This window comes from Ranitomeya variabilis, chromosome 5, assembly GCF_051348905.1.
Source record: "Ranitomeya variabilis isolate aRanVar5 chromosome 5, aRanVar5.hap1, whole genome shotgun sequence".
Lineage (NCBI taxonomy): Eukaryota > Metazoa > Chordata > Amphibia > Anura > Dendrobatidae > Ranitomeya > Ranitomeya variabilis.
Window position 1 is genome coordinate 33,904,115 of NC_135236.1, and position 27,287 is coordinate 33,931,401.

Below are 27,287 nucleotides of genomic sequence, written 5' to 3' on the forward strand. Positions count from 1 at the left end.
ACGACCATGCCTGGCTGTAGGTTCAGCGGTGTCATCCAAACATCTGACTGCTCTTTCAGCGCTGTCCACAACTCTTCTGCATTGTGCTGTTTGTCACCTATGCAAATTAGCTTCAACACAGCCTGCTGCCGCTTGGCTGAGGCAGTGCTGCAATGCTTCCAGCTTCTGACTGATGTGTTGATTTCAGAGATGAAGGATGAAGAGGAGGAGGTGCAGGAGCTGAAGACTGTGGGGGCAACCCTGATTTACGTAGGGCCAGTAATCCTCGGCGTGGCGAGTAAGCGTTCCATCCAAAGGTACGACTGGGTCCCGGCTTCCACTATTTTAACCCAGTGTCCTGTCAGTGAGATGTACCGTCCCTGCCCACAAGCACTTGTCCAGTTGTCCGTGGTTAGGTGGACTTTCCCTGTAACAGCATTGTTGAGGGTATGGGTAAAGTTGTGGGACACATGCTGGTGTAATTCTGGTACGGCACACTGGGAGAAATAGTGGCCACTGAGGACTGAGTACCTTGGGATGGCCGCCGACCTCAGGTTGTGGAAAGCTTCCCTCTCAACGAGCCTAAAAGGCAGCATTTCTAGCGCAAGCAGAAGAGAAATATTAGAATTTAGGACTGAGGCCTGTGGTGCATTGGCTGGGTATTTCTGCTTTCGTTCTAAAGACTGGGTTATAGACAACTGAAGGCTGAGCTGGGACAAGGACGTCGATGGGATTGATGATGGTACTGCTTGACTGTGGGCCCAAAGTTTGAAAAAGAAAGGTAAATGCAAATAAAGGTTGGAACACCACAAAGGTTTAGACAAAATGCATAAAGTTTATTTCCACATACAAGATACTACGCACAATCAAAAACATCTAAAAACCATTCCACAATGTGGAGTGCATATTAACTCCAGAATTCCAAGATATAATATTCATTCAGGGTATACATATATACATATATAATTCCTGGCTGTGGTTGTGCTTGCACCAAAACAGTTTAATATACAAATGATGAATATAACATCTTATCAAAATATTTTTTCAATTATATGGGACCCATGTGGTGGCGATATTGTGAACAATATATACAGCAAACCCACACAAATAAAATGCCCAAAGACAATAAATTACAAACAGTATGCAGAGCTCCTAGGTGGCAGCAATACCAACAAGGTATGTAAATAGAGGTGCACACAATGTGCAAGTAACGGACGTTCTAAACTTGATCTACAAAAATACCTGTGCCAAAAAGTTGTGGCACTATATATCATTAGTGCATATGTTTTAGCAAGATTTGCAGATAGATAACCAATATTAGAAGGTGCTGAATACTTCACCCTAACTGATTCACTGGTCCACTAATGTCGCCCCCTGGTCCCCCGAGCAGCAGTGCAGCCAGAATTTGGAGGAGTACAAGACCCACGCGTTCCGACACACATAGTGTCTTTCTGAAAGTGAGTGACTGTGGGCCACAACAGGTGCAGGGCTAGAGGCAACTTCACATGCATGGTGTACTGGGGATTGTCTTCTACGCAAACCAGTGGAAGAAGCAGTGGTGTGACCTGCAGGCAGTGATCCTGGTGCCTAGGGTTCGGCCCAAAAAGTCGGGTGTTTTGCTGCCATGTGCTTGATGATGCTGGTGGTGGTCAGGCTGGTTGTTTTGCTACCCCTGCTGATGCGCGCATGGCAGGTGTTACAAATGGCCTGTTTGGGGTTATCGGCAGAGTCTTTAAAAAATAACCAGACTCGGGAAGATCTAACAGTTGGACCGGCAATTTCCCTCATGTTGGTGTTTCAGGTAAAGGATGCACGCCTTCTGTCTGTGGCCACCACACTGCTTCTTCCTGCCTGTTGGGGGGATATGCCTCCTTCCCCTTGTGTGCTGCTGTCCTCGCTATGCATGTCCTCCTGCCAGGTTGGGTCAGTCACTATGTCATCCACCACCTCATCTTCCACATTCGCACCCTGCTCCTCCTCCTGACTTTGGCAATTTTGTCCCATCATCGTCCACCTCTTCTAACACTTTCCCACCATCGCCTTTGTATGACCGGGGCTGGTAAAAGCTTTGGGCATCTCTTCATGCTTTCTCATGTGTCCCCACTTCAAGTTAATCGGCCGAGAGTTCTGAATCTTGAAATGGAAAACTGAATAGCTCATCAGAGTGTCCAAGTGTAGGACCAGTTGTCTCAGGGGACTCTGCATGGTGGGAGGAAGGAGGACAGGGTGAGGAATATCTGGGCCACACTCATGGCTACTCAGACTTGACCGTGTGGAAGACATGGTGATGGTGATGGCTAAGTGACTGGAAGCATTATCCGCTATCCAACCAACAACCGTTTTACACTTCTGTAGTGGTGTGCTGCTGTCACCTAGAAACTGGGACAGGAAGGTCGAGCGAGAAGATGTCGGTCTTTGTTGTTGCCCACTTTCACCTTGGCCACGGCCTCATCCTCTGCATGCACCATCATGATCACGTTCACTTCCCCGTCCCTTGCCTTTCCCATTTTAAACAGACTACTGCACTATTTCAAATGCTCAACACAAATATATTTATTAGTAGTGAAATAATATCTGATCAGCATGCCTGCAAATCTACGATTTTTCAAACCCAAACACCAGGCAGGCCTCAGCCTGATATAACAGACTTCATTCCATTTTTGGAGGCTTTTTTGTGAAGTGAATTCATGCAAAATAGTGCTGTATATAAGTAGAGTAACAGAGAGCAAAAAAAGTGGTCCACCGGCCTACAATGCACAAACTTGGGGCACGCAGATGTATGAGGGCTGTGGCGGAAATACCACACTGGCAAATATGTGGCCTTTTTATACTTTTTATGCTAAATAATGCAGTATATAATTAGAGTAACAGACAGCAAAAAAGTGGTTCCCCGGCCTACAATGCCAAACTTGGAGCATGCAGATGAATGAGGGCTGTCATGGAAATACCACACTGGCAAATATGTGGCCTTTTTATAATTTTGGAAGCTAAATAGTGCTGTATAGAATTTATAGTTTCAGATAGCAAAAAAGTGGTCCTCTGGCCTACAATGACCAAACTTGGAGCACGCAGATATATGAGGGCTGTCACGGAAATACCACACTGGCAAAAATGTGGCCTGTTTTTTTTTAAAATGCAAAATAGTGCTGCATGGATTTAGAGTATTAGACAGCAAAAAAAGTGGTCCACCAGCCTACAATGCCCAAAGTTGTAGCACGCAGATATATGAGGCCTTTTTCGGTGAATTTAAAACACACAAAAAATGGAAAAGGCTAGCACACACAACTATGCTACGTATGCTTGACAAACTATGATTTTTCAACAGGCCTCAGTCTCACAGAACAGACTGTATATTTTTGTTTCTTGGGGGTGAAATTTGAAAAAAAATGCAACTAGGTATATAGTAAAGAAGCTGCAGCAGCAGCAGGCAGTTATGGAGCTTTGGGAATGATTCAGTGGGACCAATGGATGCACATACAGTGCCTGCAGGCCTTGCACTGATGTGGATATGCTGTGCCCTGCCTACATAGTGCTGCAATATCGGGGCCCATGAATTAGCCCTAAAAAGGAATTTTTGTTTCTGAGGAGTTGTGGATTTAAGAGTTGCACACCTACACTAACTCTAAAAACCACGATTCTGACCCTATCTCGGCACCAGCTCTCCCTACTATCGCTGAATCAGGAATAGAATGCGGCGAGCAGGGCGGCGCCAGGTCTCTTATACTCGGGATGATGCTGTGCGGCCAAGCCAATCACTGCATGACCACAACAAAGATGGTTGCTCCGTTTCATGGCCTGACAGACAATCCCTGCACCGTGATTGGGTCTCTAAAGTCTGCCAAAAACGCTGGGTGGAGACAACAGTTACAGTCCGAATTATCCCGGAAATGCTCGATTCTCGCTGAGTACACCAAGCATTGTGATACTCGGGCGAGTAACGAGTAGTGGCGAGCACGTTCGATCATCACTAGTCCACAGGACTTGTTCCCAAAATGCATCAGACTTGTTTAGATGTTCTTTTGCATACTGCTGATGCTGAATTTTATGGTGAGGATGCAGTAGAGGTTTTCTTCTGATGACTCTTCCATGAAGGCCATATTTGTACAGTTGCGTCTGAATAGTAGAACGATGTATCACAACTCCAGAGTCTGCTAAATCTTTCTGAAAGTCTTTTGCAGTCAGGGTTCTGATTTGCCTACATAGCAATCCGACAAGCAGCACTAACTGAAATTTTGCTTAATCTTCCAAACCTTATCTTACCCTCCACTGTAACTGATAACTGCCATTTCTTACTTACATTTTAAACTGAGAAAAGGACAACTTGAAAATGGTTTGTTGCCTTCTTATAGCCTTCTACTGCTTTTTGGGCCTTCACCATTTTCATTTTCAGAGTACTAGACAGCTCCTTAGAAGAACCTATGTCTGCCGTATGTTGGCAAAAGGATAGAAGAGGATGAGTTTTTATAAAGCTGAGAAATTGATATCACCTGGCCTTTCCTAACAATGATAGTGAGCAAACCATAACACCAACAGGATAATTAAGGGCTGAAACCTTGGTCAAAGTTATCTGAACACACAAATCTCCAAGAGTGCCCAAACATTGGCATTGGCCAACTTTCCTTTTTCTAATACTTACAAAAAGTAATGTCAATATGTATTTTTTGCCTTAAATACAAAGTAAATGTGTTATCTTTAACTTTAGACCTTTTCAGAGATGATTTCATCTTTACCTTACTTAACTCTTCACAATAACAGTAATAGTACATGCCACTGTATGATGCTATGTCATAAGCCGGTTTCTTGAATTCTATGCTGGCCTTCCCTGCAGATGATGGCTGTGATATTCAGCTATCTCAGCCTCTTGCAGCTAGCTGTAGAGCGGAGCTCTGTTCTTGACTGCTAACCTGTTAAATGCCACTGTCAATCTCTGACAGCAGCATTCACAGCACTCTGGCAGAGAGCCGAGATCTTTTATGCACGTATTGACACCTCTGTGGCATAATGGTAGGGCGTTGATAGGTTGTTATGATGGATGGAGATCTGCAGAAGACAATTGTGCCTGTCGACTTAGTTCTCCTGCGAAAGTAAGCCTGTGAATGTCATTTGTGGGATACCGTGACCACCACTAAACTCAGCAGTACTGTAGTATTGTTATATATTGCACAAGCAATCATATAATCACAGGTTCAAGTCCCCTAAGGGGACCAATAAAAACAGTGAGAAGTAAAAAAATGTTTTTTTTTTAAATATGTAGAAATAAAGAAATATAAAAGTTCATATCACCCCATTGTGCCCATTAAAATAAAGAAATAAAAAAATGCATATATTTGGTATCAATAAATTTGTAAAAGTCTGATCTATCAAAATATAAAAGTAATTAACCGAATCAGTAAATGGCGATATGAGAAGAAAATGTAAACAACAGAGTTACGGTTTTTCAACCTCTGAAACATTGCAAAAAATGTAACAAGGTCAAATTCACCACAGTGAAATTCTCCTGGTGAACTGCGGTGATCTTGCCGCTGCACCGTGATCTCACCGAGGTCACTGCAGTTCACTGTCACCTCGGGGAACACAGCTTTCAGTGATCATTGGTAATCTGAATGATGTCACTACCAGTCACTGATTATGCGTTCGCAGCAGCTCTTTCATCAGTGGTTTTCAGCCAGACATGGATTACGGAGTGGGGCAGAGTGACAGACAGGTGAGGGATATGGTTGTTTTTTATTTTTGTTTTATTACAGAGGACGAGGGCTTTGATGGAATGGGCATTAGGCTGTGTTTATTATTTTCAAATAAAAATGGAAATGGAAAACTGTGTTTTGTTTTATTTCAAATAAAAGACTTTATTCTGGCTGTGTGTTTATATATAACTATATAACTATATAACTATAGGATTAGTAATGGATAGGTGTCTTATAAACGTCTCTCAATTACTAATCCATGGGCTTGATGTCACCTGATAATACAAAAGTGACAACCCAACAAATATGAACCCCACTTGCCACTGCTACAGGGCAAGTGGGAAGAGCTGGGTAAATCTAATATTTGCGCCTTTTCTTGGTGGCTGCGAGATGATGTTTTTAGGCTTGGCGGCAATATCCATGGCACTTACCAGCCTGAGAATACCAGTCCCCAGCTGTCTGCTTTAGCAAGGCTGGTTGTCAAAAATGGGGGGGGCACCTCACAACGTTTTTTTAATGTATTTATTTTCATAATTTTAAAAAACAGCATGGGAGCCCCTCTATTCTTGATAACAGCCTTGCTGGTTTATTTTCCCAAGCTGGGTCATTTGGGGGGACTTTCTACTCTTTTGGTACCATTTCAGCTGTTCAAGTGCAACATGGCATCTGCAGTCTATTTTGGCTACATCTGTTCAAGAAAAGTCAATGATGCTCCTTCCCTTCCAAGCGATGCTATGTGCCCAAACAGCAGTGTTGCCCACATATGGGATATCTAAATACTCAGGAGAAATTGCACAACAAATGGCTGGATCCTTTTCTCCTGTTACCCTTTGAAATGAAAAATGTGGAGCTAAAGAGACATTTTAGTGAAAAACACTGAAAAACACGTGTGAAAGGATAACAAACTTTCTGAATTGGGTTTTAAATACCGAGAGGAGGTGCTACTTTTTAAATGGGGTCTTGTTTGGTAGTTTTCTGAAATATAGGACCATCAAAGTTACTTTAAAAGTGAAGTGGTCCATAAAAAAATCTGATTTGTAAATTTAATTGGAAGAATTAAAAATTACTGCTAATTTTTTAACCCCGCAAACTTCCCTAAAAAAGAAAATGTGTTTCAAAAATAATCCAGACATAAAGTAGACATGTGACAAATGTTATTTGGTAATAATTTTGTGTGGTATGTTTATTTGATTTGAGGGCATAAAAACATCCAATTTTTCAAAATTTTCCTCAAATTTTTGATATATTCATAAATAAAATGCTAATTACATTCCAGTGTTATTACCGCATAAAGTGTCACTGGTCAGAAATGAAAAATTTGGCTTGGTAAAGAAGGTGAATTCAGACTGCTGTGTGAAGGGATAAAATAAAAAATAAAATGAAAGGCACACTTTAAATCCTGCAACTTTATGGCCTGTGATATACCGCATTTTTTGGACTATAAGATGCACTTGTTTCCTCCTAAAATGTGGAGGAAAATGGGGGGTGCATCTTATAGTCCGCATGCATGGGCTCTGGCTGTGGTGGAGAGGTGGGGGAGCAGGTTCGGCAGAGCATCGGGTCACAGGAGGCTGGAGCTAGAGGCTTCGGCTAACACCTGTTCTGCTGCTGAAGAGAAATGAATATGCGCTGCATTCCATGCCCGTGGGCGTGGAGGGCAATGCATATTCATTTTTCTGGCATCCTGATATAAATGGCCCCATCCTGTTCCTGGTATGCTTGACCCAATGAGGAAAGATTTAAAAAAACAAACCATTACACTCACCTACACGGCGCTCCCTTGCAGCGTCCTGCTCTGGTGCCAGCAGCTGCTTAATGCTTGTAAGCAACGTTTGGCAGGGACGTCAATCGCTGTTCACAAGCAGAGCACAGCTGCCGGAATACTCACCGGGATCGTTCATCGCAGAGAGCGGTGAGTAACCATTCTTCTTCAGTAGGGCGAAATGTGTGCCGATACTTAAGAGATATGAATATATACAGCAGCCTCTATGTTTCCTATGTGATGTATATACAGCAGTGTCAGTATAATTTATGTAATGTATATAGAGCATTGTCAGTGAATCCTAGGTGATGTATATCCAGCAAAATAGAAAATAATTTTTAGAGTATGGCATAATTTACACCCCTGAGGTGGCTTGAGTTTGGATGAATTTGCTGATGGACATCTTGCCCTATTCGATCTCCAACAGCTCTGGTGGAGCTGGCCCGGACTAGCACAAAACACTAAAATTTTGTAACATTTTAAGGTGTTTTATACCAGAAAACTAAAACATCCACCTTTAGGGCTTGTCTAACGAAGACAATTATGTTCTCAAACAGGTGTCCCTGCTCAGGAGAACTCTCTAATAGCCACAGATGCTATAAATAGAAGGAGCATTAAAGAAGTTGACCACTACTTTCCACGTCTCCTTCATGTGAACTAACTCCCACAGATAAGCATCGCACTTTATTATCAGTTTATTTTCAATCACATTGGACTAAAATATAAGAATTGAGGGTTCTGCTGATCAATGTTGGTCCTTCCACAAAAAAGAACCAATGTATATATGCGTTTATCATGCATCACTTCACTGTACATCCTCTTATGTTCTTCTAAAATCAGTTCTACCATTTTACAACAATGTCCTCCTGCTTGGAAAACTCATTAATTTCCTCTAATTTGTGAAAAACAGACAGTGAGCAATTGTCTCCACAAGTAAAATAAGGCAGTACATAGTGGTTTCTAAAATCTTTGTACTGACTTTAAAGTATATGAACATTTTGGAAAAAAAGGATCCCTGTTGTAAGCCAGCTAAGGCTATTTGGTAGAGGTGCTAGGTAAATAAGTTAAATGATCATCTGTGTTATCTCTGACTGCTCTGTTCTTTCCCGTCACTCAGGATGAAGTCTCTTCCCATAGGGTTTGCTCCAATTACATTGCTCGTGAGATTTCTCATCTGTACAGTAATTTAAGTAATTTTTCTACTTAGGGAAGACCCAACTCACCAAAGCTAACACTGTCATGATCTCTGCAGGCAGAGATCATAGCAAGCCTATAGAGGGACAAGCTCTCGGAAGATGGAACTATACTGACCATGAACTAAGCCTGCCGCGCAACTAGAAATAGCCAGGTAGCATTTCCTATTTATCGCTAGATGCCCAGCTCTGGCCTAAGACCTAAATAGCTAGCAGAGGGAAATATAAGACCTGGCTCACCTCTAGAGAAATATTCCAAAGAAGACAGTAGCCCCCCACATATAATGACGGTGAGTTCAGATGAAACAACAAACGCAGCAGGAAAATAGTCTTAGCAAATTTGAGGTCCGCTTACTAGATAGCAGAAGACAGATAGTATACTTTCATGGTCAGCAGAAAAACACTAACAAAACACCATCCAGAGATTACCTTAAACTCTGGCATTAACTCATAACGCCAGAGTAGCAATCCCTGATCAACGAGAGCTTTCCAGACACAGTAACAAAACTTCAGCTGTGAACTGGAACAAATAGGCAAAACAAAACATGGACAAAAGTCCAACTTATCTAGTAGTAGTCTAGAAGCAGGAACAAGCACTGAGAGGCATCAGATAACATTGTTGACCGGCAAGAAACCACCAGAGAAATGAGCTTAAATAGCGACACCCACTACTGATGGAACCAGGTGAAACAGGAAAGAGGATGACAAGTCCAATTCCACAAGCGGCCACCGGGGGAGCCCAGAATCCAAATTCACAACAGTACCCCCCCCCTCAAGGAGGGGGCACCGAACCCTCACCAGATCCACCAGGGCGACCAGGATGAGCCCTATGGAAGGCACGAACAAGATCAGAAGCATGAACATCAGATGCATTGACCCAAGAATTATCCTCCTGGCCGTAACCCTTCCAGTTGACCAGATACTGGAGTCTCCGTCTGGAAACACGAGAGTCCAAAATTTTCTCCACAACGTACTCCAACTCACCCTCAACCAACACCGGAGCAGGAGGCTCAACTGAAGGTACCACAGGTACCTCATACCTGCGCAATAACGACCGATGAAAAACGTTATGAATGGAAAAGGACGCAGGGAGGTCCAAACGGAAAGAAACAGGATTAAGAATCTCCAATATTCTATAAGGGCCGATGAACCGAGGTTTAAACTTAGGAGAAGAGACCCTCATAGGGACAAAACGAGAAGACAACCACACCAAATCTCCAACACAAAGCCGAGAACCAACACGACGATGACGGTTGGCAAAACGCTGAGTCTTCTCCTGGGACAACTTCAAATTGTCCATAACCTGCCCCCAGATGTGATGCAATCTCTCCACCACCGCATCCACTCCAGGACAATCCGAGGATTCCACCTGACCGGAGGAAAATCGAGGGTGAAACCCCGAATTACAGAAAAACGGGGACACCAAGGTGGAAGAGCTGGCCCGATTATTGAGGGCGAACTCTGCCAATGGCAAAAAAGCAACCCAATCATCCTGGTCAGCAGAGACAAAACACCTCAGATATGTCTCCAGGGTCTGATTAGTCCGCTCGGTCTGGCCATTAGTCTGAGGGTGAAAAGCAGATGAAAAAGACAAATCTATGCCCATCCTAGCACAGAATGCCCGCCAAAATCTAGACACAAATTGGGTACCTCTGTCAGAAACAATATTCTCAGGAATACCGTGCAATCGGACAACATTCTGAAAAAACAGAGGAACCAACTCAGAAGAAGAAGGCAACTTGGGCAGAGGAACCAAATGGACCATTTTAGAGAAACGGTCACAGACCACCCAGATGACAGACATCTTCTGGGAAACAGGCAGAGATCACCGCTCGGTCTGGGGCACAAGGCCTAATGACGGAGCAGTCGGAACCTTTCTGCGACAACACTGCCCCAGCTCCGATCTCCGAAGCGTCAACCTCAACCTGAAAAGGCAGATTCACATCAGGCTGACGCAACACAGGGGCAGAGGCAAAACGGCGCTTAAGCTCCTGAAAGGCCTCTACAGCATGAGGGGACCAATTAGCAACATCAGCGCCTTGTCTGGTCAAATCAGTCAGTGGTTTAACGACATCCGAAAAACCAGCAATAAATCGGCGGTAAAAGTTGGCAAAGCCCAAAAATCTCTGAAGACCCTTAAGAGAGGAGGGCTGAGTCCAGTCACAAATAGCTTGCACCTTGACGGGATCCATCTCAATGGAAGAGGGAGAAAAAATATACCCCAAAAAGGAAATTCTCTGGACCCCAAAAACGCACTTAGACCCCTTCACACATAAAGAATTAGACCGCAGAACCTGAAAAACTCTCCTGACCTGCTGGACATGAGAGTCCCAGTCATCAGAAAAAATCAGAATATCATCCAGATATATTATCATAAATTTATCCAGAAAATCGCGGAAAATATCATGCATAAAAGACTGGAAAACTGAAGGGGCATTAGAAAGACCAAAAGGCATGACCAAATACTCAAAGTGGCCCTCGGGCGTATTAAATGCGGTCTTCCACTCATCCCCCTGCCTGATCCGCACCAAATTATACGCCCCACGAAGATCAATTTTAGAGAACCACTTAGCACCCTCTATACGAGCAAACAAATCAGTAAGCAATGGCAATGGGTATTGATACTTAACAGTGATCTTATTCAGAAGCCGATAATCAATACATGGTCTCAAAGAGCCGTCTTTTTTTGAGACAAAGAAAAACCCAGCTCCCAAGGGAGAAGAAGATGGACGAATATGTCCCTTTTCCAAAGACTCCTTTATATATTCCCGCATAGCAGCATGTTCCGGCACAGACAGATTAAACAAACGACCCTTTGGATATTTACAACCCGGTATCAAATCTATGGCACAATCGCACTCACGGTGCGGAGGTAACGACCCAAGCTTGGGTTCGTCAAAGACGTCTTGATAATCAGAGAGGAACTCAGGGACTTCAGAGGGAATGGACGACGAAATAGAAACCAAAGGTAAGTCCCCATGAATACCCTTACATCCCCAGCTCAACACAGACATTGCTCTCCAGTCCAAGACTGGGTTGTGAGACTGCAACCATGGCAATCCCAGTACCAAATCGTCATGTAAATTATACAGCACCAGGAAACGAATAATCTCCTGGTGATCCGGATTGATACGCATGGTTACTTGTGTCCAGTATTGTGGTTTATTATTAGCCAATGGGGTGGAGTCAATCCCCTTCAGAGGAATAAGAGTCTCCAAAGGCTCTAAATCAAAACCACAACGATTGGCAAAGGACCAATCCATAAGACTCAGAGCGGCGCCAGAGTCAACATAGGCGTCCGTGGCAATGGATGACAAAGAGCAAATCAGGGTTACAGACAAAATAAACTTAGACTGAATGGTGCCAATGGAAACAGACTTATCAAGCTTCTTTGTACGCCTAGAGCATGCTGATATAACATGAGTAGAATCCCCACAATAGAAACACAATCCATTCTTCCGTCTAAAATTCTGTCGCTCGCTCCTGGACAGAATTCTATCACACTGCATACTTTCTGGCGTCTTTTCCATAGACACCGCCAGATGGTGCACCGGTTTGCGCTCCCGCAGACGCCTATCAATCTGAATAGCCATTGTCATGGACTCATTCAGACCTGCAGGCACAGGGAACCCCACCATAACATCCTTAACGGCATCAGAGAGACCTTCTCTGAAAGTTGCCGCCAAGGCGCACTCATTCCACTGAGTAAGCACAGACCATTTACGGAATTTTTGGCAGAAAACTTCAGCTTCGTCTTGCCCCTGAGATAGTGCCATCAAAGTTTTTTCTGCCTGAAGTTCCAAATGAGGTTCCTCATAAAGCAAGCCCAAGGCCAGAAAAAACGCATCCACATCGCGTAACGCAGGATCCCCTGCTGGCAATGAGAAGGCCCAATCTTGAGGGTCACCCCTGAGCAAGGAAATCACAATCCTAACCTGCTGAGCAGGGTCTCCAGCTGAACGAGACTTCAGGGACAAATAAAGCTTACAATTATTTCGGAAATTCTGGAAGCTAGCTCTATTCCCTGTGAAGAACTCCGGCAAAGGAATTCTCGGCTCAGATACCGGAGCATGTACCACAAAATCTTGTAAATTTTGTACTTTCGTGATGAGATTATTCAAACCCGCAGTTACACTCTGGAGATCCATTATTGTCAGGTGCACACAGAGCCATACAGAGATTAGGAGGAGAGAGAGAAAAAAGACTGCAGCAAGGCAGACTGGAGGAAAAAAAAAAAAAAAAAAAAAATTCCAGCAGACTTCTTATAACTCTCCTTTCTCAACCTGGGTCTTTAACACTTTATTGGCCGGTCAAACTGTCATGATCTCTGCAGGCAGAGATCATAGCAAGCCTATAGAGGGACAAGCTCTCGGAAGATGGAACTATACTGACCATGAACTAAGCCTGCCGCGCAACTAGAAATAGCCAGGTAGCATTTCCTATTTATCGCTAGATGCCCAGCTCTGGCCTAAGACCTAAATAGCTAGCAGAGGGAAATATAAGACCTGGCTCACCTCTAGAGAAATATTCCAAAGAAGACAGTAGCCCCCCACATATAATGACGGTGAGTTCAGATGAAACAACAAACGCAGCAGGAAAATAGTCTTAGCAAATTTGAGGTCCGCTTACTAGATAGCAGAAGACAGATAGTATACTTTCATGGTCAGCAGAAAAACACTAACAAAACACCATCCAGAGATTACCTTAAACTCTGGCATTAACTCATAACGCCAGAGTAGCAATCCCTGATCAACGAGAGCTTTCCAGACACAGTAACAAAACTTCAGCTGTGAACTGGAACAAATAGGCAAAACAAAACATGGACAAAAGTCCAACTTATCTAGTAGTAGTCTAGAAGCAGGAACAAGCACTGAGAGGCATCAGATAACATTGTTGACCGGCAAGAAACCACCAGAGAAATGAGCTTAAATAGCGACACCCACTACTGATGGAACCAGGTGAAACAGGAAAGAGGATGACAAGTCCAATTCCACAAGCGGCCACCGGGGGAGCCCAGAATCCAAATTCACAACATAACACCCTGTAAGCTTATTTTGTTAACTATAATTATGGATAACACACACAACTCTCAAGGGAATATCAAGGGTTAAGGTGGACGTTATAGTTAGTTCTGAGTGATCTTTGTAAAGGTCTAGCCTGGATACTGTGTAAGCAATAGGAAGGGAAGATACATATATTCCTTACTGAACCTCTCACAATTATCTCCATCCAGAAGACCATCTCTTTCCCAGTCTACTCAATCCATGTGTCCACTTCTAATGTATCTGAGGAGCCTTCACCTTGGACAAAACCTCATAATCCATCCATTTCTTGGCTTTCATACTTCTATTCCATGGAGATAACCTCTGAAATACTGACCAGCCTCAACATAATTTTAAGTAATTAGTAACCGGTATTGGAATTTTTGCCACACAAAAATCTAGAAAAATGTACAATCTGCTTATATACATATGCCATAACATAAGACTGTGTGGTGATCTGCGTGCAGTTTGGAAGAGAGCGGTTCAGGTATTGGAATTACAATATCTCTATTTTCTGGGCATTTGAAATGCGCCTTAAAGGAATTATCCACTTTAGAGATTGCTTATGAATGAGCAAGCCCACTGAAATAAATATTGTCTCTACCTAGACATCAATCACCTGGTTTAAAGGGAGAAGAACCCTATACTGTGATTCACACTTCTTCAAGGGGTTGTCTGTTGTGAATTCTGCTCTTGGGTTCCCTCCGGTGGTTGTTGGTAGTAATGCAGTTGTCCCTGGGTTGCAATCCTGGGCAGGTGTCCCTGCTGATTGCAGCTCTGACTGGGATATTTAGGTGTGCAGGATTCATTAGCCCTTGCCAGTTGACCATTGTTCTTGCAGGTTTTGCATCTATGTCTGGTTCCTCCTGCCCTGCTTCCAAATCAGCAAAGATAAGTGTCTGGTTTTGTTTCTACAGCACACATGCTGTGTGCTTTACAATTCAGTACTATTCAATGTTTTTTCTTGTCCAGCTTAGACTGTGTTTGGATATTGCAGTCAAGTTGGATTCTCAGGAGATGCAGATATACATTCCATGTCTTTAGTTAGATGGTGGAATTTTTGTATTATCTGCTGTGGATATTTTTAGGGTTTTAATACTGACCGCTTAGTATTCTATCCTATCCTTTCCTGTTTAGCTAGCGTGGCCTCTTTTGCTAAATCCTGATTTCTGCCTGCGTGTGTCTTTCCTCTAATACTCACATTCAATATTTGTGGGGGGCTGCCTATCCTTTGGGGTTCTGCTCTGCGGCAAGATAGAATTCCCATTTCCATCTATAGGGGTATTTAGTCCTCCGGCTGTGTCGAGGTGTCTAGGATGTGTTAGGTACACCCCACGGCTACTTCTAGTTGCGGTGACAGTTTAGGGTTTGCGGTCAGTACAGGTTTCACCTACTCCTGAGAAAGTCTCATGCGGCTCCAAGGTCACCGGATCATAACAGTTGTCTCATCAGCCATTTGACAGATAAAGCTACAGTTTTGATCAACACATTATTGCTGGTCAAACTCCTGGTACATCAGATAGACAATATAGAGTTAATTCATAACCACCAGACATCGTTGTGTAACAAGATGGCCATTTAGAAGACCCCACTTTATGATGCCCATATAACCAAATAGAACATATGAACTGATGATGCCTTCATGTAAACAAATAGTTTAGAAAAATATGTCATGAAAACTTGTCAGAAGTTTTGATCTGTTGGAGGTTCAGTGGCTTAGATTCCACGCTCAATAAAAATAAAGGAGCAGAAACCCTATGCAGAGTGATGTTCTCCACCAATATTGAAGACAGATTTCCCATTGACTGTGTCGTTGTAAACAATCATCAACATTCTTCCTTTCTAGGACTCCATAGATGAGACCTCAACATCACAATCATTCTAATTATATCATATTTACGGCGGAGGATGGAGACAACCTGGAAAGTATTTTGGGCTCTGGTTCTATTTGGTCGAATTCCAGTTGCCTGTTCCACGTCGGATGGAAGTGAATGCAAACTGATGTCAACTTCAGAACTGGATGGGATAAGCCAACCAGGTGACATCGTGATAGGGGTCATCATACCGCTTCATCTGGACAGAATTTATCAGAAAGTTTCTTTTGAAAAGGGACCTTCAAGGACCATGTGTACCATGTACGTCACTGTGGGGAAGACAGAATATTACTGGTCAATGATGGGCATGTCACTATCCACTAGAATAGATAAAGAATAGTAACAGCGAAGTGAAATGTTGTAGAAAAATGTATTCAATGTATTGTGCTTGTATTGGAGATTCATTGGAAGGCTTTATTGTGATTTCGAATAATGTAATTGTTTTACCTGCAGTCCTACGTGAAGCCATAGATAACACATAGCACTATTGAAGAGTGAGTATACTCATTACTCGATATTTCCCAAGCATGCTCGGGTGATCTCCAAGTATTTGGAAGTGCCCGGAGATTTAGTGTCTGTTGCCATAGCTGCATGATTTGTGACTGCTAGACAGCCTGAGTACATGTGGGGGTTGCCTATTTGTTAGGGAATTCCCACATGTATTCAGGCTGTCCAGCAGCCGCAAATCATGCAGCTATGGAGACAGAAACTAAATCTCCGAGCACTAATACTCAAGAGAAAACCCGAGCATGATTGGGAAATCTCAAGTAATGAGTATACTCGCTCATCACTACATAGCACACATAAGTTACATCATATTAAAAGCTCAGCATTTCTACATTGGTAAAAACCTCATGGAAAATACAAGGTATCTAACAACAGTACAAGCACAGTGCTTATATACATGTGTAATAACACTTGGAAATTAGTGACAATAGTATCAGGACTGCATTAGTGCACATGTAACAGTAGTATGATAATACCAGTAATGTGAACATGAATGAATATCCCCAGTGTGATGAATGTACTGTGTGTGTGATCGTACCACCAGTATTGTAGATGTATAACAAAAGTCTCAGTATAGTAATACTATTTTTAATTTAAACAGCGCCAATTGTACGAATTCTCTCTCTCGTTAGGCATTAGGTAGCTTTCACACAAACAATACGGTTTGGTCAAAACATGTGCAGCTTTAGTTCTTAAATAAAACTCCAAGGATCTAAAATGAAAGCCTCATCAGGGCACAAAGGTATAACAGCAGATAAACAGTTAATTCAGCAGGCACATATCAGTGCGAGCTCACCTGAACAGATTACAGTCCTTTCTCCAGGAACAAACTTTATTCACAAAGCGGTACGACCCTACCTGTCTCGGTATCCTCTTCAGTCTGAGCTCCACCAGCTATCAGCCCCAAATAGACGTGTTTAACTCCATGCACAGTTCACAGTGAACAGGCTCCTACACACAGACTGCTCCGCTTTCCTAGCTGACTCATGCAGTCTCCATTCTAGCTTGTCTCCCTCACAGCTACAGCTCACATTTTGGCTGGTCACTCACCAGCTTCCACACATTCCCCTCAGCTGAACCCCTAGCAGAATTACACAAGGTGAAAGCATTTCCTGGTTCTTAGTCAGTGCTTATTAGGAGTGTGTAATCAAGACCTGCAGTGCTAGGACTTAACCCTAGCCTACCTGGCTTTGCTACATAATAAATTACACATTATTCAGCCCTTTAATATTCAGAGTGGTATGTTGAACAAAAGTACCAAAATAGTCAATGTATGATGGAAATATGCATGCATGATTATATCAACATAGCACATGAAGAGCGATGTTACCAGTTTAGTGCATGTAGCAAATTCATGCCAGTATGATACTAACACTAACATAGTGGACACAGTGCCTGTAGGACAGTACCAGTGTAGTCTGAGTATAGCAATAGCACCAGCACCACACCAGTAGGACAGTTCCATTTCCAGTGTAGTCTGAGTATAACAATAGCATGAGAACAGTGCCTGTAGGACACGATCAATGTAGTCCGAGTGTATCTATAGCAGCAGGACAGTGCCTGTAGGACAGTACCAGTGTAGTTCTAGTATACCAATAATACCAACACAGTGCCTGAAGGACACTACCAGTGTAGTACGTGTATAATAATAGTACCAGCACATCACCTGTAGGACATTACCACTGTAGTCTGAGTGTAACATTAGTACCAGCACAGTGCCTGAAGAACACTACCAGTGTAGTCCAAATGTAACAATTGCACCAGCACACAGTGCCTGTAGGACACTACTAGTGTAGTTCGAGTATAACAATAATACCAGCACAGCGCCTGTAGGAGAGTACCAGTGTAGTCCAAATGTAACAATAGCACCAGCACTGTGTAGGACACTGCCAGTGTAAGACAGTACTTGTGTAGTCCGAGTATAACAATAGTACCAGCACAGTGACTGTAGGACGCTGTCTGTGTAGTCCAAGTGTAACAATAGCACAAGCAAAGTGCCTGTAGGACACTACCAGTGTAGTCTGAGTATAACAATAGTACCAGCACAGCACCTGTCGGACACTATCAGTGTAGACCAAGTGTAAAAATAGCACCAACACAGTGACTGTAGGACAATACCAGTGTAGACTGAGTATAACAATACCACTAGCACAGAGTCTGTATTACACGACCAGTGTAGTCTGTGTGTAGTGCAAAAATAGCACCAGCACAGTGGCTGTAGGACACAATCAGTGCTGTCCAAGTGTGACATTAGCACCACTACATTGACTGTAGGAAACGATCAGTGTAGTCCAAGTATAACAATAGCACCAGCACAGTGCCAGTAGGATAATACCAGGGTAGTCCAAATGTAACAACAGCACCAGCACAGTGCCTGTTGGACACTTCCAGTGTAGTCCAAATGTTACCATAGCAACAGCACAGCATCTGTAGGGTAGTTCCGGTTCCAGTGTAGTCTGAGTGTAACAACAGCACCAGCACAGTGTCTGTAGGACACTACCTGTGTAGTCCCAGTGTAAATATAGCACCAGCATCAGGGCCGGACTGGCCATTGGGCTCTTCTGGCAAATGCCAGAAGGGCCATTGCCAGTAGTGGGTCGCTGCTGCTATCAGTGGTTACAGAGGGGGGCTGGCTGCATTACATTCTATGGGGGCTGGCTGCATTACATTCTATGGGGGCTGGCTGCATTACATTCTGTGGAGGCTGGCGGCATTACATTCTATGGAGGCTGTGCTGCATTACATTCTATAGGGGCTGGGCTGTTTTACATTCTATGGGGAGCTGTATTACATTCTATGGGGGGCTGTATGAGATTCTATGGGGGGCTGTATGAGATTCTATGAGGGGTGATTGCATCATAGTCTATGAGGGGGCTACATTATATTCTATGGGGAGCTGCATTATACTATATGAGGAGGGCTGCATTGTATTCTATGGAGGGGCCACATTATATTCTATGGGGGGCTGCATTATGCTCTATGAGGGGGCTACCATATATATGCAGGGGCTGCATTATACTATATGAGGGGGCTGCATTATATTCTCTGGGGGGTTATATTATACTCAGGGGGCTACAATATATTCTGTGGGGTGGCTGCATTATACTCTGGGGTGGCTGCATTATACTATATGTGGGCTTCATTATCCTGTATCGAGGACTATGGGGAATACATTATATTATATAAAGAACTATGTGGTGAATTATACTATGGGAAGTGAATTGTACTACATGGATGACAATGGCGGCGCATTATACTATATGAAGCACTATGAGGAGTGTATTATACTATTTGGAGGACTGTGGCAGAACATTATACTATATGGAGGACTGAGGAGTGTATTATACTATATGGAGGACTGAGGTGCAGATTATAATATATGGAGGACTATGAGGAGTGTATTATACTAAGCAAGCAAAATGCTGCCTATTCATCGAGTGATTGGATTGTTTATGTGGGAACAGAAATCCTTGTTCTCAGCAGCACATCGCCGATGTAAACTGTAGATGTGCTGCTGATAACATGATACTGTATGGGGACAGATTGATCGAATTGTGATTGTTCTGTTCCCTTTATTCTTTCTCAGTTGGTGTAAAGAGGCTGGGAAACAAGCGATCGATTTCACTATTGTCGATCACACTTATTTAGTGGCCTGAGATCAGCGCATGTAAATACAGCAGAAATGCTTCGCAGAGAGATGAGGCAAGGATGATGACAGTTGTAGTTAGCACCCGACGCCTGGGAATAGCGCTAACGCTACTGCTTTTCCCAGCTGCCAGAGTATTTAATTCTGGTATGTATAATGATTTTAGGGTTGATGTCAGCTGTGTAATATCAGTTGCTATCAATCCCTGGTGTAAGTAATGGAGAGGTGTCTATCAGACACCCCCACTACTAGCCCAGACCTGGCGAGACCCAGCGACTCTGAAGAGCGGTGACGGTAGTAACAATACTGCTGTTCACAGTCGCCGAGCTCAGCGCAAGACCCGGAATATCTGAAGAGCGGTGACGTTACCGATGTCACCGCTCTTCAGAGTCACTGGGTCTCGTGCTGCACAGCGGAACCAAAAGTGGCTGTAGGCAAAGTTTATGGAGCATCAGAATGAGGTTCCATAGCCTTTGGTCGTCTCAATCCCTTCATTATCTACGAGATCCAGTTATGTAGGTAAAGTAGCGGCTTTTCTTGGTACTGCAACTAAAAGCAATAAATAGGACCGAGCTGTAATGCTGGATACAGCTGTGATTATATGTTATATAGTCATGTTACACTCCCCTCACTTCTTGTAACCTACAAGTGTACAAAGATGTTATACAGTCACCATGTGACAAGTGGGCCTGTGTACCTTCAAATGCCAGGGCTGAATTTTAGTCCCAGTCCGGCCCTCACCAGCATAGTGCTTGTAGGACAGTCCCTGCGTAGTCCGAGTGTAACAATAGCAACAGCACAGCACATGTAGGACACTACCAGTGTTGTCTGAGTATAACAATAGCACCAGTGAAGTGCCTGTAGGACACTTCCAGTGTAGTCTGAGTATATCAGTACCAGCACAGTACCTGTAGGACACTACCAGTGTAGTCTGAGTATAACAATAGCACCAGCACAGTGCCTGTAGGACACTTCCAGTGTTGTCTGAGTATAACAATAGCACCAGTGAAGTGCCTGTAGGACACTTCCAGTGTAGTCTGAGTATAACAATAGCACCAGCACAGTGCCTGTAGGGCACTTCCAGTGTAGTCCGAGTGTAACAGTACGAGCACAGTGCCTGTAGGACACTTCCAGTGTTGTCTGAGTATAACAATAGCACCAGTGAAGTGCCTGTAGGACACTTCCAGTGTAGTCTGAGTATATCAGTACCAGCACAGTGCCTGTAGGACACTTCCAGTGTAGTCTGAGTATAACAATAGCACCAGCACAGTGCCTGTAGGGCACTTCCAGTGTAGTCCGAGTGTAACAGTACGAGCACAGTGCTTGTAGGACACTTCCAGTGTTGTCCAAGTGTGACTATAGCACCAGTATAGTGCCTGTACAGCAGCAGTAGTTCAAGTATCTGTAACCACAGTGTCAGAATAATTCATTTGCACCAATAATGCCAGCAAAGTGCGTCTATAATGAATACTAGTAGAATGCACCACAAACAGTGGCAGGATAGAGCATGTGTGACAACACCCTGTATAACAGTAGTGCCGACACATTGCATGTACTTCTATAGTGCATTCAGTAGCATGCATGTCAGAGGTCTACGTTAAAGACATTCAATGATGTCTCCTACTCTGATCTATATTGCAGTATTATGGGGCTTTATGCACTATTTTAAGGACACCAAAGGCGACTAATATTTGGGCCTTGTATTCCGGTGTAATTTAGTCAAAGTGTAGCAGTCTGCTTTGACTATTGTAAAATAAGACAGCACCACCAGGCCACCGTATGGTCGTATTATTTTAGCACTACAGTATATATGGAATCTCTATTGACACTGCATTGTCGTATTATTTTAAATATGCAGTATTTTATTTTGTAATTTTTTTTATGTGTTATTGTTTTATGAGTCTTTAAGATATTTTAGGTATCAGAGCACATGTCCATTTGCTACTTCTGAAACCCTATCATTCTGTCTAATCCGTCCACAAGCAATCTCTCATGTATCACCCATACACAAGGGAATAATACCACTTTATAAGCGATGCTTCTTTTTTTTCCATAAGATATTTTATGTCTCTTCTGAGCTCATCTTCTATTTTTTATATCATATCCTACAGGTTTCATCTTGAGAGTTATCAGCAGATCCAGGCTCTAAAATTTGCTATTCAAGAGATTAATAATAATAATACCAGTATTCTGCCCAACCTAACGCTTGGCTACCAAGTCTACGACTCCTGTAATGTCCTTCATTATGACTTAGAAGGAGCCTTACAAGTTCTCACAGGATTCAGAACAGTCATCCCCAACTACCGCTGTCTATTGGATATCCCTCTCGGTGGTGTCATAGGGGCCGCGGTATCTTCAAATTCACTTCTACTGGCTCATGTTCTTGGCCTCTTTAGGTATCCACAGGTCAGTACCATCTCCCGTGTCTTGATACTGAAATATTTGCTGCATGTGTAACCATGCCTACTACTGTGAGATACATTATGTCTCCAATATTCCCATAGCACCCTAGGATTCCTCCCCAACACCTATAAACAAATCCAATTAAACCAGTAGACTTTCATAGCAGCATTGCCCTAATTATAGCACCCAAAAGTGTTTTTAGATCTCTATTAATGTGGTTGTAGATCTTATTTTTATTTAAACAAAAATTTTGTTTTCTTGTAATCAGATCAGCCATTTCTCAACAAGTCGTCTTCTGAGTGACAGGACCAAGTTCCCCTCCTTCTTCAGGACCGTACCCAGTGATGCATTTCAGTCTCAGGGCCTTGCCAAGCTGGTGTTGTATTTTGGATGGACTTGGGTGGGACTGGTAGCTGTGGAGAACGACTATGGTCATCAGGGAATACAGCTGGTCAAACAAGAGATAGTGAAGGCTGGAGCTTGTGTAGCATTCACTGAATATATTCTGGTAAGCCGAGCCGACCGGAATGCTCAACAAATAGTGAAAATCATTAAGAAGTCCTCCGTGAAGGTAGTCATTGTCTTCTCTACTGAACTTGACTTTATCCCAATTGCAGAAGAGATGTTAAGACAAAATATAAGAGTGAAAATATTTGTTGCAAGTGAAGGTTGGTCAACATCTTCTTTATTCTCAGCAGAAAGATTTGCTCCAGTTTTCTCGGGCACCATTGGTCTTGCACTCTACAGTGGGAGAATTCCAGGGTTTAAACACTTTTTGCAAGAAATCAATTCTTTCTCTGATTTACGTCAGCCTTGGGTAAAGTTATTCTGGGAGGAAGTTTTCAACTGTACATTTTTAAATATGGAAAATGGAACAAAAAGCAGACAATGTTTAGGGACAGAAAGTCTAACAAATGTCCAAAGTAGCTACAACGATGTCTCCAACCTCAGAGCCACCTACAATGTCTACACCGCAGGACATGTTTTTGGTAAAGCTTTAAAGGACCTTCAGACTTGTAAAAATGGAGAAGGACCATTTCATAATAAAACCTGTGCCGACATTTGGAAATTTAAGCCATGGCAGGTAATCTAATATCTCCATTGTTTATAATATTCTAATACAAGTTTCATTTATCTTACAGTTTTGTCCACACAATGATAAAGATAACCTTGCAATTAAAGGTGGAAATAAATAATTAGCAGTAAATGTCAGAAAATTCACAAACTAATAGAAATAAATGAGAAAGTTCATGTCAAAGCTAAAATCTCTGCTGTCATCTCCCAGCTCCTGTATTATATGAAGAAGGTGGAGGTGATGTTGAGTAACGGGAAGGTATTTTACTTTGATGAAAATGGAGATCCTCCTGCAGTCTACGACATTGTTAACTGGCAGCAAGGGCCAGAAGGAACCATACAACTAGTAAAAGTCGGTAGCTATGACACCACTACTTCTCGCAATGGGATCTTCTCAATTAAGACTGACGTTCTACTATGGGATAATGGAGACAGACAGGTAGGCCTGGTGATTTGTATAATGAAGAATTGGATGAGAAGGATCTGTTTCTCAGAGTGTAGAAAAGTCATCTTCTCTGTGCTGGGATCCCACTAATGGGGTAATTGTGACCCTAAATTTGGATAGAGTGACCTATACCTTGAGTGCCAGAAGGGATGCACAACCTAGTGCTTCATTCAACTCCTCCGAATGCAATCTTGTGGCTACGGCTGAACCACAGACATTGCACCTTTAATAGTGATATGTGTCAGTCTCTGCATTATGGCCAAAATTAATCATTTATACCTTTTACCATCTATCAGGTTGATCGAAAATAACTTGATAAGGCCAATTACCTGCAAGGTTCTCAACAAACGACTTTTCAACTATATGCCTTGATTTTTGGTAGTCCAAAATGTCTACTTCCATTGACTTAAAGTTTACCTATCATATGGATGAAAATGTTATCTAAATGTACAACCTAATATAGAAAATCACATGTGTTCTATTCCTAAACTTCATGATCCTCCAAGTTATCGATCTATCTATCTATCTATCTATCTATCTATCTATCTATCTATCTACAGTATCTATCATCTATCTTTCTACAGTAGCAGGTAAAAGTGTGTGCACCCCTGGTCAAAATTACTAATATTGTGAAGTGAACTAAGCAAGTTGAACATGAAATGATCTCTGAAAGGCTTAAAGTTATAGATGACACATTTCCTTTGAATTTTAGGCAAAGAAAATAAATATATACTGTATATTGTCATTTTTGTCATTTTAAAAATTAGAAAAAGGAAAATGAGCAGATACAAAAGTTTGGGCACCCTGCATGATTAGTACCTATTAGAACCTCCTTTTTGCAAGAATCACAGCTTGTAAACGCTTTTAGAATCACAGCTTGTAAAGGCTTTTTGTAGATGGACTAAAGTAAAAAAAAAGTTTTTGTTTGAGGGTTTTTCAACAATTCTTCCCTAGGGAATCCCTTCAGTTCTGTGAGATTTCTGGGTCGTCTTGCATCCTCTGCTATTTTGGGGTCTAACCACAGATCTTCAATGACGTTCAGATCAGGGGTCTGTGAGGGACATTGTAAAACCTTCAGTTTGCTCGTTTTGAGGTCATCTATTGTGGATTTTGATGTGTGTTTAGGATCATTATCCATTTGTAGAAGCCATCATATTCCTCTTTTCTCTTGGAAATGTTCCCCGTGCTGTTGGCTGCGGCTCAATCCCAAAGCATGATCGATCCACCCCCATGCTTAATCTTTGTCGAGATGTTCTTTTCTTAAAATTCTGCACCCTTTTTTCTTCACAAATATCTTTAATCACTGTGGCCAAAGAGTTTTATTTTGCCTCATCAGTCCATGGGATTTGATTTCAAAATGCAGCAGACTTGTTAAGCTGTTCTTTTGCATACTTATGACACAGACTTTTATGGTGAGGATGCAGGAGAGGTTTTCTTCTGATGACTCTTCCATAAAGGCCATATTTGTGCAGATGTCTTTGAACAGTAAAACAATTTACCACAGCTAAAGAGCCTGCTAAATCCTTTTGAAGGTCTTTTGCAGTCAAGAGGTGATTCTGATATGCCTCTCTAGCAATACTACGAGCACTCTCACTGAAATTTTGCTTGGTCTCCCAGACCTTATCTTAACCTCACGGTTCCTTGTAACTCCATTTCTTAATTACATTTTGAACTGAGGAAAGGACAACTTGAAAACGCTTTGCTATGTTCTTATAGCCATCTCCTGCTATGTTGGCCTCCACCATTTTCGTTTTCAGAGTGCGAGGCAGCTGCTTAGAAGAATTCGTGGCTGCTGTTTTCTGGTATAAGGTTAGAGAAGGCTGGATTTTTATAAAGCTGAAAAATTCACATCACCTGGCCTTTCCTAACAGTAATAGTGAACAAGCCCTAACCCACACATCTCCAAGCACACACATCTCCAAGTGTGCCCAAAGTTTTGCCTTGGCCCATTTTTCTTCTTGTTTAATTTTAACCCCTTTTTCGACTTTGGATGGATATTACTTACCGACCTTGAATGTATTGAGCACGTCCAGGTGATTTTGAGTGCACAGAGGCTGTGGTGCGCGATTACTGCCGTTTGTCAGGTGATTCAAACAGCTGACATCTAACTATCAGTGCTAGGAGTGGTACTTGCACCATTTCAAGCACTATAACCCCCTAAATGCTGTGATCGCTGCCTTTAGGTCACAAGGCTATGGTAAGCCCCTCAGACCATATGCAGAGCATAGTCTCAGGGGCTTGTGTCAGTGTGGCACTGACAGTTATAAGCCATTGCAATGCTCGTGGATATATCGAATTATAAAAAGTGGAATAAAATGCAATAAAAAAAGAGAATGTAAATACAATTAGTATCTCTAAAAACATCTTCTTAGATTGCAAAAAACTAGCTGCTATACATCTCCATCAGTGGAAAAATAAAAAAGCTCTCAGAATTAAGCAATGCAAAAATAATTATTTTTCTATAAAATAGTTTTTATTGCGCGAAAAGCACCAAAACATAAAAAAATCTATGTGTGGTATTGTTGGAATCATACTGAAACAAAGAATAAAGCTGTCATCAATTTTACCAAACGTGGAATGACATAACAAAAGCCCAAAAAACATTTCCTGCATTGGTACCATTAATAAAAACATCAACTTGTCTCACAAAAAACAAGCCCCCACATGACTCTGTCAGACGAAATATGGAAAAATAATAGCTTTCAAAACTATTTTTTGAAAACAAAGCGTCTTTTAGTGTGTGACAGCAGCCAAATATAAAAATCCAATCTAAAACTGGTTTTGCTGTAATCGCACCGACCTGAAGAATAGAGTCGCCTAATCACTTACTCCACACAAGGAACTACATAAAAAATACATAAAACCAATTCTTCCCCTGCTGTTGATTTGTTCATTCTGCCTTCCAAAGATCACCATAAGGCTCAGCTTCAGGGCCGGGTCCAGGTTTTTGAGGGCCCCGGGCGAAAGAGTCTCAGTGGGCCCCCCCCCCTTTAAAATATACCACGAATCATGATGCCCAGATACAGCGGAGAAATATAGGTATAGTACAATGCCAGATTTCACTTCTTACATGAGTGATAGCTATTGTAAATTCTGCAGTGTATATATACAGGGGAGAGGTACTGTGCAGTGTATATATACAGGGGAGAGGTACTGTGCAGTGTATATATACAGGAGGAGTGGTACTGTGCAGTGTATATATACAGGGGAGAGGTACTGTACAGTGTATATATAGAGGGGAGTGGTACTGTGCAGTGTATATATACAGGAGTGGTACTGTGCGGTATATATATACAGGGGAGAGGTACTGTGCAGTGTATACAGTGCCTACAAGTAGTATTCAACCCCCTGCAGATTTAGCAGGTTTAATAAGATGCAAATAAGTTAGAGCCTTCAAACTTCAAACAAGAGCAGGATTTATTAACAGATGCATAAATCTTACAAACCAAAAAGTTTTGTTGCTCAGTTAAATTTTTATAAATTTTAAACATAAAAGTGTGGATCAATTATTATTCAACCCCTAGGTTTAATATTTTGTGGAACAACCTTTGTTTGCAATTACAGCTAATAATCGTCTTTTATAAGACCTGATCAGGCCGGCACAGGTCTCTGGAGTTATCTTGGCCCACTCCTCCATGCAGATCTTCTCCAAGTTATCTAGGTTCTTTGGGTGTCTCA